Source organism: Phyllobates terribilis, unplaced genomic scaffold, assembly GCF_046119375.1.
Source record: "Phyllobates terribilis strain yellow unplaced genomic scaffold, ASM4611937v1 Scaffold_71__1_contigs__length_7168151, whole genome shotgun sequence".
Taxonomy (NCBI): Eukaryota; Metazoa; Chordata; class Amphibia; order Anura; family Dendrobatidae; genus Phyllobates; species Phyllobates terribilis.
The window spans coordinates 5,122,264-5,137,178 of record NW_027362831.1 but is presented as its reverse complement, the minus strand read 5'-3'; positions in this window follow the sequence as shown (position 1 = coordinate 5,137,178).

Below are 14,915 nucleotides of genomic sequence, written 5' to 3'. Positions count from 1 at the left end.
TACACACAGAGGGATCTATTATATAGAGTCATTACACACAGAGGGATCTATTATATAGAGTCATTACACACAGAGGGATCTATTATATAGAGTCATTACACACAGAGGGATCTATTTTAAGTGTTTATTTCTGTTAATGTTGATGATTATGGCTTACAGCCAATGAAAACACAAAAGTCATTATCTCAGTAAATTAGAATACTTCATAACAACAGCTTGAAAAATGTTTTTAAAATCCGAAAAGTTGGCCTACTGAAATGTATGTTTAGTAAATGCCCTCAATACTTGGTCGGGCTCCTTGTGCATCAATTACTGCATTAATGCGGCAATGTGGCATGGAGGGATCAGCCTGTGGCACTGCTGAGGTGTTATGGAAGCCCAGGTGGCTTTGATAGCAGCCATCAGCTCATCTGTATTGTGGGGTCTGGGGTCTCATCTTCCTCTTGACAATACCCCATAGATTCTCTATAATAGATTCTCTATGGGGTTAAGATCAGGCGAGTTTGCTGCCAATCAAGCACAGTGATACTGTTGTGTGTAAACCAGGTATTGGTACTTTTGGCAGTGTGGACAGGGGCCAAGTCCTGCTGGAGAATGACATTTCCATCTCCATAAAGCTTGTGGGCAGAGGGAAGCATGAAGTGCTCTAAAATGTCCTGGTAGATGGCTGCGCTGACTTTGGTCTTGATAAAACACAGTGGACCTACACCAGCAGATGACATGGCCCCCCAAACCATCACTGATTGTGGAGACTTCACACTAGACCTCCAGCAGCTTGGATTGTGGCCTCTCCACTCTCCCTCCAGACTCTGGGACCTTGATTTCCAAATGAAATGCAAAATTTACTTTTCATCTGAACACAACACCTTGGGCCACTGAGCATCAGTCCAGGTCTTTTTCTCTTTGGCCCAGGTAAGACGCTTCTGGCGTTGTCTATTGGTCATGAGGGGCTTGACACAAGCAATGCGACACTTGTAGCCCATGTCCTGGATACGTCTGTGTGTGGTGGCTCTTGAAGCAGTGACTCCAGCAGCAATCCACTCCTTGTGAATCTCCCCCAAATTTTTGAATGGCCTTTTCTTAGCAATCCTTTCAAGGCTGCGGTTATCCCAGTTGCTTGTGCACCTTTTTCTACCACACTTTTTCCTTCCACGTCCATTAATATGCTCGGATACAGCACTCTGTGAACAGCTGCTTCTTTAGCAATGACCTTTTGTGGCTTACCCTCCTTGAGGAGTGTGTCAATGACTGCCTTCTGGACATCTGTCAAGTCAGCAGTCCTGCCCATGATTGTGGAGCCTACTAAAACAGACTAAGGGACCTTTTTAAATGCTTAGGAAGCCTTTGCAGGTGATTCTTGTTAATTCTAATTTACTGAGATAGTGACTTTTGTGTTTTCATTGGCTGTAAGCCATAATCATCAACATTAGCAGAAATAAACACTTAAGACAGATCACTCTGTTTGTAATGACTCTGTATAATATATGAGTTTCACTTTTTGGATTTAAGAACTGAAATAAATTCACTTTTTGATGATATTCTAATTTTCTGAGAAGCACCTGTATGTAGCAGTGCGGCAATTATACTATATACAGTCAGGAGTATAAGTACTTGATACACTGACAATTTCGAAAGTTTTTCCACCTACAAAGAATGAAGAGGTCTGTTTTGTTCTACTTAACTGCTGCAACTTGGACCTTTAACAGGATTTATATTTGACCTATGAGAAAGCATACTATGTGTATTTGGCAGATTAACTCAGGCATGTTTATGATAAACTGAATACCTGGATTGGAGTCCTATTTATATACAGAATATTGACTATTAATGCTGGCAGAGTAAGTCTTAGGCTATATTCACACTAGGTGTTATTTTTCTGCAGCAAAACATAATCTCTTGGCAGGAAAGAAGTAGCGTCAAAAACGCAGGTTTTGGTGTGTTTTTTTGCAGTGGTTCTTGGTGCATTTTTGGTGCGTTTTTCAGGATCCCAAAGTTCAGCTTTGCTTCCACCATAGACACATGAAAACAGGTCACCATTGCAAGACATATGTTCATGAAAAAGTACACATTACAAATGTAACAGGGGGGGAGGTGAATTGGTCTGGAATGGTTTATCTAAGACCCTGGCAGTGCATTGAATTTGTAGGACACTATTTACTTTCACATTATGGTTTGCCATTGAGTTGCTCAGGCATTGTTCATTTTCACACCTCCCTGGGCCACACGTGTTGTTCAATCTCACGCCTAGCTCAACCAATGTTTACTTTGTAGGCATCACTAATTTAATTAAACTGTAATAATCCAAGCTGCTATCTCAGGTGACCAAGACAAGATGGTTTAAAGTTGGGAAAATCACAGGAATAAATGTGTGTCACATACTTGCTTTTTTCACTAAAAACGCAGCAAAATGTTCACACTAGGCTTTTTTTCAGCATTTTTTTCCACCACCCTTTTTTTTAATGGGTGAAAAACGCTGAAACAAGTGACATACTCTATTGCAAAAAGCCATGGAGAGCACAAAATACTGAGGACAAATAAGCAAGCTGTGTGCATGAGATTTTGGAAATCTCATAGACTTTGTTGGTACTGTAAAACGCAGCTGAAAATTTGCATAAAAAAGCCCGCTAAAAAAACGTCTAGTGTGAATATAGCCTTGTATAACAGTTTGCCAATGAGTTAGGATATATGACCACGATGCAGAAATGCTGCAGATTTTTCCTAAGCGTTTCTGCATCTCCCTGGGTTTTCAAGCGCTTTGCCAAGTGATTTTAGCATCACTTGGAAAAGTGCTTGACAACTTGGTCACACTATATAATTCCATGCAACCGGCATGGATTTATATAGTGTGACCAAGTTACAATGCTGCAAATGCAGCATCAATAATAAAAAAAAAGAATAATAATGGTGAAAAATAAAAAAAAAACATTATACTCATCTTCCGATGGTCCTCGATCTCCTTCTCCGGTGCGTCCCGTGTCTTCGGCGGATCACGATGCTTTAAAAGGACCTTCCATGACGTCATTTAGTCATGTGACAGGTCACGCGACCGCCGATGTCAGCGGTCGCGTGACCTGTCACATGACTAAATGGCGTCATGGAAAGTCCTTTTACCACCGCGAGCAGCCGAAGAGCCAGCAGCACCGCCGGGAGCAGACAGGGGCCATCAGAAGGTAAGTATATGTTTATTTTTTATTTTAATTCTATTTTAACTACAGGTACTATGGTACCCGGGTCTGGAGGAGAGTCTCTTTATCTCCAGACCCGGGTACCATCCACGCATTGAGTCGCATAATATCCACATGTGTATGTGTAGTCATGCGGATGTTATGCGTTCCAATGCAAGTCAATGGCGGCTAAATCGCAGCGACTCTGCAAAATTAAAGGACGTGCTGCGGATTTTTCCGCAATGATAATCCGCAGCGGAAATCTCCGCAGCATGTGCACAGCACATGCGGATTATCATTGGGGACCATTGCAGACCTATCACCAATCGTTTTTTAAGTGTTTCCGCGGCGGAAGTTACGCTGCAGAAACGCCTAAAAAACGCATAGTGGGCACACAGCCTTAAAAGTTCTATGGTGAAGAAAAACACGTGAGATAATAAATGCGAAATATACAATATTTCCCATAATATGACTGAGGATATTTTTAGGGTTGTATTCACTGTTTTTTCTTCTGCAGCAAAAATGCTGTGTTTTACAGTACCATCTTAGTGAATGACATTTCTGAAATCTCATTCACATGCCGTTTTTTTTGCATTTTTTTTAAATCTGCAGCTTGTCAAGTCTTTCAGAGGTTTTGCAGCATTTTTCACCCATTCAAATGAATGGAAAAAAAAACACAAGTAAAAACACCTAAATTTTAAGCAGCGTTTTTCCTGCCACCTTTAATTTTTGGGGTAGAAAAAAAATGCTGCCAAAATCCAACTTGTGAACACACCTTTATCCTGGTTGTGTTCTAATTGGATATAAAATAGAACGGTCATGATAACATGGGTAGTTAATTGTATGGTGTTTTCACTTTATATATTACCAGGCCGCATTCTATTTGCGCAGAGCTGCTCCGTGAAGATTCTATCACAAGATTCCGTGATGACATCACAGGTGATGGTGACATCACTGCTCACAGTCGCTATATATACAATGCACATAGGCTCACCCGTGCCTTTCTTGGCTCTATAGTGACTGATAGCACTTGCAGTTTTTCACTATGGCTGGAATTGTTTTGGACATTCCTCAGGTAAAAGCACTATTGTTGATCCTTATGATCAATCGTCCTAACAGTGTGCTTCTACCACCCGATGGCGTCCTCAGCTTCACTCACCGGCTGGTGATGGAGCTAGTAAAGGATTGCCTGACCAAACACCGACAACGTCGTCTAACGTCAGACTATCTGACGGATTTATTTCAGAACATCAGGACATTACTACACCAGGTAAGTGGCGGACACTCTGCACAGAGCATCTCAATATTGATAGATAATAATGGAGGGATAGAAGCTTTTTCTTCTAATATATCGTATTTTGCAGACCATAAGACGCACCAAAAATTTTTAGGAGGAAAATAGGAAAAACATTTATTATAATAAAATGGGGGTCTGTCTTATAGTCCGAATTTTCGGTTGCTTACTGAGGGGGGTGGTGGCAGTGGAGCGAGGTCACAGGAGGCAGAGTCGCTGCTGCAGGAAGTCGGCAGTAGGAGTGGGGCGCTGCTGCGGGTCCCAAGCTGGGAGGAGCGGGATGTCCAGAAGGTGCGAGGCGGCGGGCCCTGGGCTTCAAGGAAATGTTAGCGGTAATTCAGGAGGGGAGGCCCTGCTCTGCTTATTGATTTCTCTGCAGTGGGCTTCAAGAAGTAGGCTGCTGGAGATGGCCAATACGCAAATTGAGATCTCAGCTCGTCATTGAGCCGAGATCTAAATCTTCACATGTACTGCCTCCAGCGGCCATTTGCCTGAAGCCCACTGCCAGAAAATCAATGGGCAGAGCGGGGACTCCCCTCCTAAATCACCGCTAACATTTCCTTGAAGCCCAGGGCCCGCAGCCTCACACCTCCTGGATACCCCGCTCCTCCCAGCTCGGGGCCCGCAGCAGCGCCCCACTTCTACTGCCGGCTTCCTGCAGCAGTGACCCTACCTCCTGTGACCTCACTCCACCACAGCCACCCCCGTGGTAAGCTACATTCAGACAATTATTATTATTAATAATCTGTCTGATATGCTGGGGTGGAGAGTTCCAGAGTAGGGGGGATGCATGGGAGAAATCTTGTATGCGATTGTGGGAAGAGGAGATAAGAGGGGAGTAGAGAAGAAGATCTTGTGAGGATCGGAGGTTGCGTGCAGGTAAGTACCGGGAGACTAGGTCACAGACATATGGAGGAGACAGGTTGTGGGTGGCTTTGCATGCCAAGGTTAGGATCTTGAACTGGAGTCTCTGGGTAATGTGGAGCCAGTGAAGGGATTGGCGGAGCGAGGGGAAAAGCCAGGGAATAGCGGGGGGACAGGTGGATTAGTCAGACAGCAGAGTTTAGGATAGATTCGAGGGGTGCGAGAGTGTTAGAAGGGAGGTCAAAAATTTTGGAAAAAAAGGCATCTTATAGTCCAAAAAATACGGTAAAACACAAAGAGTCCCCAAATACAGTATGTAGTCATTGTATCTGCAGACAGAGAACCGATGTCACATACAATTTCCGCCTCCATTCTGACCGCTCTCATCTCAAAATTCTCCTTTCCATTTTTCCTTCTTTATAGGCTGAAGAAAGATCTCAGACTGAAGATTTGGCTGTCTTTAAAGAACTGGCCGAAAAAGTCCTGTCTATACTAGAACGCTCATTGGAACGCCCGGTAAGGATCAATATTAATAGACGTATCTTAATCCACCGTATCTGAGGAGACTTTCTGAGAAAAGGTCTGAAGATGGCGCGGGATTTGTATCGTTACAATTGGTGCATCTGTAAATGTTGGTTTAGTCCTTCATGATTTATGTATTTGGTGATTTAGTGAAATCTTCCACATATTAATTATATATATTATATCTATCAGGAAACAACAGGAGGCGACGCCAAAAATGGGCAAAATGTGACCCCGAAAATCCCTGACCCTAATAGGAGTCAGCCGGAGCTGAACAGCGATCTGATTACAGGTGAGCGATCACCCGACCTTCTACAAGGAATGTCCAGATATTACAGAGGACGGAGGATAATGTTAGATTTACTCTCTACTCTGTGTAATGGGAACCTGGCAGCACATTGTTACATATAGAAGTAGTGGTGTGACGGTATAGGCCATTGTCCCCTAATAATAATTGTTTGTAGAAATCCAATGTGCCAGTCAGGAGAAATGTAAAGTAGACACCATATACAAATCAGAATGGAAGTGCGCTGGGGGCGTGAAAGAAGAAATCCAAGTGCAGTGACACGCCCCCAGTGCACTTCCAGGCTAATTTGCAAATCTCTCCTATGTTTCAGCTCTCTTACCATCACTCATATGTGCAGCGTGGGTGGGGGGTTCCTCATTCATGTAATGGAGGGTCCATTCTGCAGTGCTATAGCAAGTAACATGAAATAAATTAAATTTAAATTGCATTACTGCTCTAGAAAATAGGAAAAAACTAAGATACTGAGCACATAATTTGGCCAATTCATGAATGCCCAGCAGCCAATGACAAGGCGATCTTTTTGTTGGAATCCTCTCCTAATGTGAATCCTCTCCTAGGCTGAAGCCTACATTTATATGGGTAGGTAGGATCCTGTTGTAATTAAAACCACCCCGGGCTGATGGGTGGAGATAGGTTCCCAGCAAAAAAGGTCGCCTTGCCGTGACTGCTGGGCATGCACCGAGCAAAAGAAGGTCGTCTTGCCGTGGCTGCTAGGCATGCACCCAGCAAAAGAAGGTCGCCTTGTCGTGACTGCTGGGCATGCACCCAGCAAAAGAAGGTCGTCTTGCCGTGACTGCTGGGCATGCACCCAGCAAAAAAAAAGGTCACCTTGCCGTGGCTACTTGGCATGCACCCAGAAAAAGAAGGTCGCCTTGCCGTGGCTGCTGGCCATGCATGAATTGGCCAAATTATGCGCTAAGTATCTTCCTTTTATCCTATTTTCTACAGCAGTAATGCAATTCAAATTTCATTTATTTCATGTTTACATGCTATAGCGTTACAGAGTGCAACTTTGTTAGTTATGTATTTGGATGGCTACTCTTAGTATGCACCTGTTCGCACCCATTTTCTTTTCGGAAGTGATGGTCAGTCTTTTGTTATTTATGAAGGGGTTCCTCCATCATTTACATTACATTTATCTATGGATTCCCCGTATATTCTCATATTTAGAATCCCCATATAACGAGTATTAATCCCATTTACAGACATCTTGTCATTCTCCGTTATATTGCTGTATTATCTATGTAGGAATAATATCCTCAAATACATTTCATTTCTTCATCATTATTTTAGAAACAACTGAGCTGTCAAATCCTAACAATGGAATTAGTGAGATCCCGGAGATCCAAGAATCCGTAAGTATCATAGAGGGAGATGCGTGTGTGTCATCAGATCATGGGGTGTGAATGACTCGTCCAGTATTATCCCCCATACAACCATGGGACGTCTCTATTCTAAGTGTAGATGACCCTATGGTGTTAATTGCATGTGAATTACAGGGAATCTGTCACCAGGTTTATGCTATTTGGTCTGAGAGAAGCATGATGCAGGGACAGAGACCCTGACTCCATGTGTTGATTACTTTACTCGGTGGAGCAGTTGTGATAAAATCACTATTTTTTTCTGTTGCAGAGCTCTGAATGCTGAGTCTTGTATAACCCCGCCCACACCATTGATTGGCAGCTTTCTGTGTACACTGTGCATAGGCAGAAAGCTGCTAATCAGTGGTGGAGGCAGGGGTACAGAGCAATAGGACTACCTGGCTAGACAGATAGTCTTCTAGTGATAATCTACTGATTTTATTGAAACAGCCACACACAGCCTAGTAAGTAACACATCACTGGAATCAGGGTCTCTGCCCCTACACCATGGTGCTTTCAGAATACATAGCAAACACCTGGTGACAGATTACCTGTAAGTCCTCCTCTGTGTGATCTACCACATTATCCAGAATGTTATAGTAATGTATGATGACCGTTGCAGGGCGGCTCCAGGATTTCGCGGGCCCTAGGCGAAAGAGTCTCAGTGGCCCCTTTAACACATACCACGATTCATGATGCACAGATACCGCAGATAAATATATATATATATATATATATATATATATAGTACAAGCCCGAAGATTTCACTTCTTACATTACATGAGCGATATCTATTGTAAATTCCACAATAACTCAGAAAGCGGCGAATCCTCACAGCTCACAGTGCAGACCGGACAGTAATGTCCTCCACACAGTATAATGGCACCACATAGTCCTCTATACCGTATTATGAGCTCCATATATTGCTCCATATAGAATAATGGACCCCATAAAATGCTCCACGCAGGCTCTGCCCCCATATAATGCCCCATGCAGGCTGTGACCCCACACATAATGCCCCATGCAGGCTGTGCCCCCCACATAATGCCCCATGCAGGCTTTGACCCCCCACATAATGCTCCATGCAGGCTGTGACCCCTACATAATGCCCCATGCAGGCTTTGACCCCCCACATAATGCCACATGCAGGCTGTGCCCCCCCCCACATAATGCCCCATGCAGGATGTCCCCCTCCCACATAATGGCCCATGCAGGATGTCATCCCCCATATAATTCCCCATGCAGAATGTCCCTCCCAGATAATGCCCCATGCAGGCTGTGCCCCCCACATAATGCCCCATGCAGTCTGTGCCCCCCCACATAATGGCCCATGCAGGATGTCACCCCCCATATAATTCCCCATGCAGGATGTCCCCTCCACATAATGCCCCATGCAGGATGTCCCACTCCACATAATGCCCCATGCAGGATGTCCCCACACATAATGCCCCATGCAGGATTCCCCCCCCCCCATAATGCCCCATGCAGGATGTCACCCCCCATATAATTCCCCATGCAGGATGTCCCCCCCACATAATGCTCCATGCAGGATGTCCCACCCCACATAATGGCCCATACAGGATGTCACCCCCCATATAATGCCCCATGCAGGATGTCACCCCCCCATATAATACCCCATGCAGGATGTCCCCCCAACACATACTGCCCCATGTAGGATGTCACCTCTCACCCCATATATTGCCCCATGCAGGATGTCACCTCTCACCCCATATAATGCCCCATGCAGGATGTCACTTCTCCCCCCATATAATACCCCATGCAGGATGTCACTCCCCCCATATAATGCCCCATCCAGGATGTCACCCCCCATATAATGCCCTATGCAGAATGTCACCTCTCACCCCATATAAAGCCCTATGCTGGATGTCACTTCCCCCCCCATATAATGACCCATGCAGGATGTCACCCCCCTATATAATGGCCCATGCAGGATGTCACCCCCCATATAATTCCCCATGCAGGATGTCCCCTCCACATAATGCCCCATGCAGGATGTCCCACCCCACATAATGCCCCATGCAGGATGTCCCCCACACATAATGCCCCATGCAGGATATCCCCCCCACATAATGCCCCATGCAGGATGTCACCCCCCTATATAATGGCCCATGCAGGATGTCACCCGCCATATAATTCCCCATGCAGAATGTCCCCTCCACATAATGCCCCATGCAGGATGTCCCACCCCACATAATGCCCCATGCAGGATGTCCCCCACACATAATGCCCCATGCAGGATATCCCCCCACATAATGCCCCATGCAGAATGTCACCTCTCACCCCATATAAAGCCCTATGCTGGATGTCACTCCCCCCCCCCATATAATGACCCATGCAGGATGTCACTTCTCCCCTCATATAATACCCCATGCAGGATGTCACCCCCCTATATAATGCCCCATGCAGGATGTCCCCCCCATATAATGCCTCATGTAGGATGTCACCTCTCACCCCATATAATGCCCCATGCAGGATGTCACTCCCCACATATAATGCCCCATGCAGGATGTCACTTCTCCCCCCCATATAATACCCCACGCAGGATGTCCCTACCTCCCCCCCATATAATGCCCCATGCAGGATGTCACTTCTCCCCCCATATAATGCCCCATACCTCCATACATAAAAAAAAAAAATCAAATGCTCACCTCACTGCTCACCAGCTGTGGAGAGGTAAGTATTGTGCCGGCCGTGGTCCAGGGCAAGCATTGGGGGGGGGGAGCAAGGCCCACTAGGTGGCGCTGGCACCACTCTCCTCTGCTCACCGGTCCCATAGCACGCCAGGGTGCCCGACAGCAAGTGGCCCCTCGCCTACTCAGGGCCCCGGCACTTGCCTGGGTGCGCTGGGTGCTAGCGCCAGGTCTGCCCAGCGTCCGGTTTGTATCCTCCCAACATCATATCAGTGTAAATCATCTGGGACATAATATGGGGGGAGAAGTTTTTACATCTGTAACTTTTTTCCTGCATCTTCAATAAATCAGTATTATTTCTTATTTTTTTATAGAGCGTGATGGATTCATTGGTTCCGGCGAGAAAGCCGCATATGAGCGACTATGAAACTTCCAAACTCATCAGCAGTGGAAATTTTGGGTGAGATTTCTGTTGCCATAATCCACATTTCTCAGGGTTCCCTATGACAATGCTTCTGCCCCTGCACTCTGCCATTCAGTGTTATCATAGGGAAATTATATGATCTGTAGCAAATCAAACTGTAAGGAAAGCGATTTAAATAATATAATTACATATAATATAATATATAATAATATAATATTATTACATTCGTCTGTGCTAGACCCTCATCTGTTCTTTGCTGCCTCCTCCACCTGAGCTTTTCTGCTCTCCACTCTGATCTTTGTTTTGATGGGGGGGCTCCATTATGAAGCTAATCAGAGAAGTTGGCTACACATGGTCACATGAAGGGTGTCACCATATTGACGTCAATGACATCTACACCCTCCACCATGACCATGTGGGCCCAATCACTGGCCTCAGCAGCAGAAGAGAGCCCTGGAGCACATTCATTTTGGACCAATTTTATTTGCACTAAATTGTATTTGGTCAGTTATAGCGAATCTGCCCAAAGAGAATTTCGATAAATTCTCGTATCTATAATGTGACCTGGGTGATGGCTCCGGCAGAAGTGGCATTGTGGAGACCTCCAATAGGTGATCTATGTAGTGCTATTTTATGTATTTCTAGATGTGAATTTATAGTGGCGGCCAGACTTCTAGTATTAAGCATATGCAAATTGTCTCTTCAGAGAGGAAGCAAACTAGAACTCCACCTATAGGAAGTAGCAATCCTAAAAGTCAATATCGACCCTTTAACAAGCCTTGTCACATGACTTAGGATAATAGCCAAAACCAAAATCTCAATTTGCAGGAACTGTGTTCTGGGGTACTGCCCCTCTTCAGTGCAAAGTGTGAGATATGGTTTGACTGGGTGAGAGGTGTCTGACCGGTATCCAAGGGGTTGACGTTTCTCCTTGCGGACATGAGGAGACTTTTAAGCCGCAATGCTCCTCTGGGAAATAGGATTGCTACTTCCTATAGGTGGCACTAGGGTGTTAGTTCTCTTCCTCTCTGAAAAGAGACAATTTGCATATTTCCCAGAAGAGCATTGCAGCTTAAAAGTCTCCTCACCTTGACATGCTTAACATGGCTTTTTCCGCAACGAGAAACGTTACCGCTTGGATCCCGGTCAGATGCCTCTCACCCAGCCAAACCATATCTCACACTTTGCACTGATGAGTGCTTGTACCCCAAAACATAGTGTCCGAAAATTGAGATTTTGGTTATGGCTATTATTCCATGTCATATGATAAGGCTCGTTAAAGGGTCGATATTGACTTTTAGGATTACTACTTCCTATAAGGGGCACTAGAGTTCTAGTTCTCTTCCTCTCTGAAGAGACAATTTGCATATATCCCAGAGGATCATTGAGGCTTAAAAGTCTCCTCACCTTGACAAGCTTAACATGTCACTCTCCGCAAGGAGAAATGTTACCCCTTGGATACCAGTATTAAACATATAATGATTTCTATAGATGGATTATTAATAAGGATTTATTTTAACCGATGGATTCTCCTTCTCTCCAGGGCCGTCTACTTAGTACATCATAAAGACTCACACCAGACCTTTGCTATGAAGAAAATGGCTAAGCGGAACCTAAATACTGCACAGAGATTGGAATGGGCCTTTCTGGAGAGGGACATCTTAACATTTGCTGATTGTCCCTTTGTGGTCTCCATGCTCTGCTCCTTTCCAACTAGATCTCACCTGTGTATGGTCATGGAGTATGTAGGAGGTAAGACACATCTATTGTATTATATTCAGCCCATGTCTGCTTTCATCTTATCACTGCTCATATCATTAGGACATTGTTGGTTACATCCCCATAGAGCATTTACTATAGGTTATCTATTACCAAGATGCTCGTAAATTCATTGATCTTGGTGCAGGGGCGCTATGGGGCTCATCAGTCGGAGGGGGTCTGTCGACGCTCGGCAGTGGGCAGCATCCCTCCACCTGTCATCACAATTTCAGCGTTATTTGCCTCTTCAAGGAGGTGGGGCTGGTGGGGGCAAAAATACTGAGTAGGTGGCTAGTAGGGGCCAAAATACTGAAAGGGGGCCGTATGACTAGATATGGGGGGACTGTGAATGCTGAGTGGAGGTCATCATATTAAGTGGGGTGCTGTGGGGGTCCTCACTCTATATGGAGGCCCCCATTCTGTGTGGGGACATCATACTGAGTGGGGAGTTATGCAGACCATTATATTGTGTGAGGGACTGTGGGAACCATTATCCTGAGTGGGAGGGTTGCTGTGGGTGCCATCACACCGAGTAGGGGGTTGTGGCTGGCCTCCTTCTAAGTGGTGGCCTCCTTAGGAGGATTCACTGTGGGGATACCATACTCATTGAGTGTGGGTGTGGGCATTTTTGGGAGCATCATACTCTAAAATGGCCATAGAAGTTGTATTGCTGGTGAGAACACCAAGCTGCTTCAACAGGGATATAAATATATTTCTTTTTTATTTTTTAGGGTGGGGGGCAATTACAACTTTTGATACGGGGTCTTGTGATTTCTATGTATGCCACTATCTGTGTGATCTCCCCAGGATGTTTCCGCTCACTGCTCATTATACATCATGGTTATCTGCTCGTGGTATATCATGGTTATCTTCTGTATAAACCCCTCACCGGTCATATTTCCTTTCTTCTATAGGTGGAGACTGTGGGACCCTTCTAAGCACCAGGGGTCCTTTCTCTGTCCCCATGGCCCGCTTGTACTTTGCAGAGGCGGTACTTGCCGTGGAATACCTGCATAGTTACGGTGTGGTGCACAGACACCTGAAGCCGGAAAAGTAAGTGCCCCCGTAGTATAATAAAGTGGGGAAAGTTGTCATTTATTATCATTCAGTCTGTGAGGCTAAAACCATCTTCTCTTTTGCAGCCTCCTGATTACATCTACTGGACATATTAAAGTTACCGATTTTGGGATTTCAAAACTTGGTCTAATGATACCGAAAACCAACACCTACAAGGAATTAGCAGTGGACATCTCCAGAGAGTTCCAGGACCGTGAGGTCAGCATCACCTACAAGAACTTAGCTTGTTATTTGCAAATCTCATCACACTATTGTCTCTTCTCTACGTTCTTCCTTTCTAGAGAACTTTTCCACTAATATTTTATCTTCTGCATTGTGTTTTAACGATGATATCTTGTCATAATAATTGTTTCATCGATTCTCATCTCTATGTTCTGTTGGTTTCCAGTTCTGTGGCACCCCATGTTACATAGCCCCAGAGATCATCCTGAAAGAAGGCTATGGAAGACCTGTTGACTGGTGGTCATTGGGGATCATCCTGTATAAATTCCTGCTGGGATGTGTACCATTTGATGCTGATTCCCTCACTGAGCTTTATAAAAGGGTTGTCATTGGTGAGTAGAATAATCCGATCATTGCGTTGATTGGTTACATTTGCTTAGTTATTTCCTTTGCTTTATGTTACAGTCCAGTAAAGAGGTTTTATTTTCTGTAATTTTCTATGTAACAGGAGAACTAATTTGGAATTGTGATCGCGCTCCACCCCTGGATGCTCAGAATCTCATCACTGAGCTGCTCAGAAGAAATCCTGTGCGTAGACTTGGGACAGGTAACAGATATACTAGTATTAATATTCCCTTATTAGACCAAGGACATATCGCTCATGTCCATGAAGATCAGCATTTCTCTATCAGCTCATCTACTGTATTTCTAGTTCTCCACACTAAGACTTTCAGTTTATTTCCTTCATGTCGGCTCAGTTTTGTCATTAGTTCAGATTACGATAAACTGTTCAGATATGGAGCCATCCCTGACTATGTCCGCATCACTTTTGTTTTTCTTTTTCTAGGAGGAGCATTTGAGATCAAGGTTCATCCATTCCTGAGTGACTTGGACTTTGACAACATTCTGAGCCAGGAGCTGGAGTATGTTCCTCAGCTTGTTTCAGACGCAGACACCAGCTTATTTATCAGTAAGTAGAAGGAGACGTCATCTAGACTAAGCGACTGTTTGTCTCATCTTCCCTAATATGTGATCATCTGTTCCCATTAATATTAGTGATAAATAGTGACTGTGTTATACTGACAACCTCTAATAATACTTCATTACCTATTTCTTGTAGATCATTCTGATATAAACAAACATCTGGTCTCAAAGGATGAGGAAGGCACAAGTGAGAACAATGAGAGCCTTGACTTCCAAAATTTTACGTCATCTTCTGAAAAGCTTTGTAAAGTAAGTATGTGTTTAATAAATCCAAAGTATGTAAAAAAAATAAAAAAAACTCTAAAAGTACATAAAAAAAATATTTTATATCTTATTTTTATCCGTAT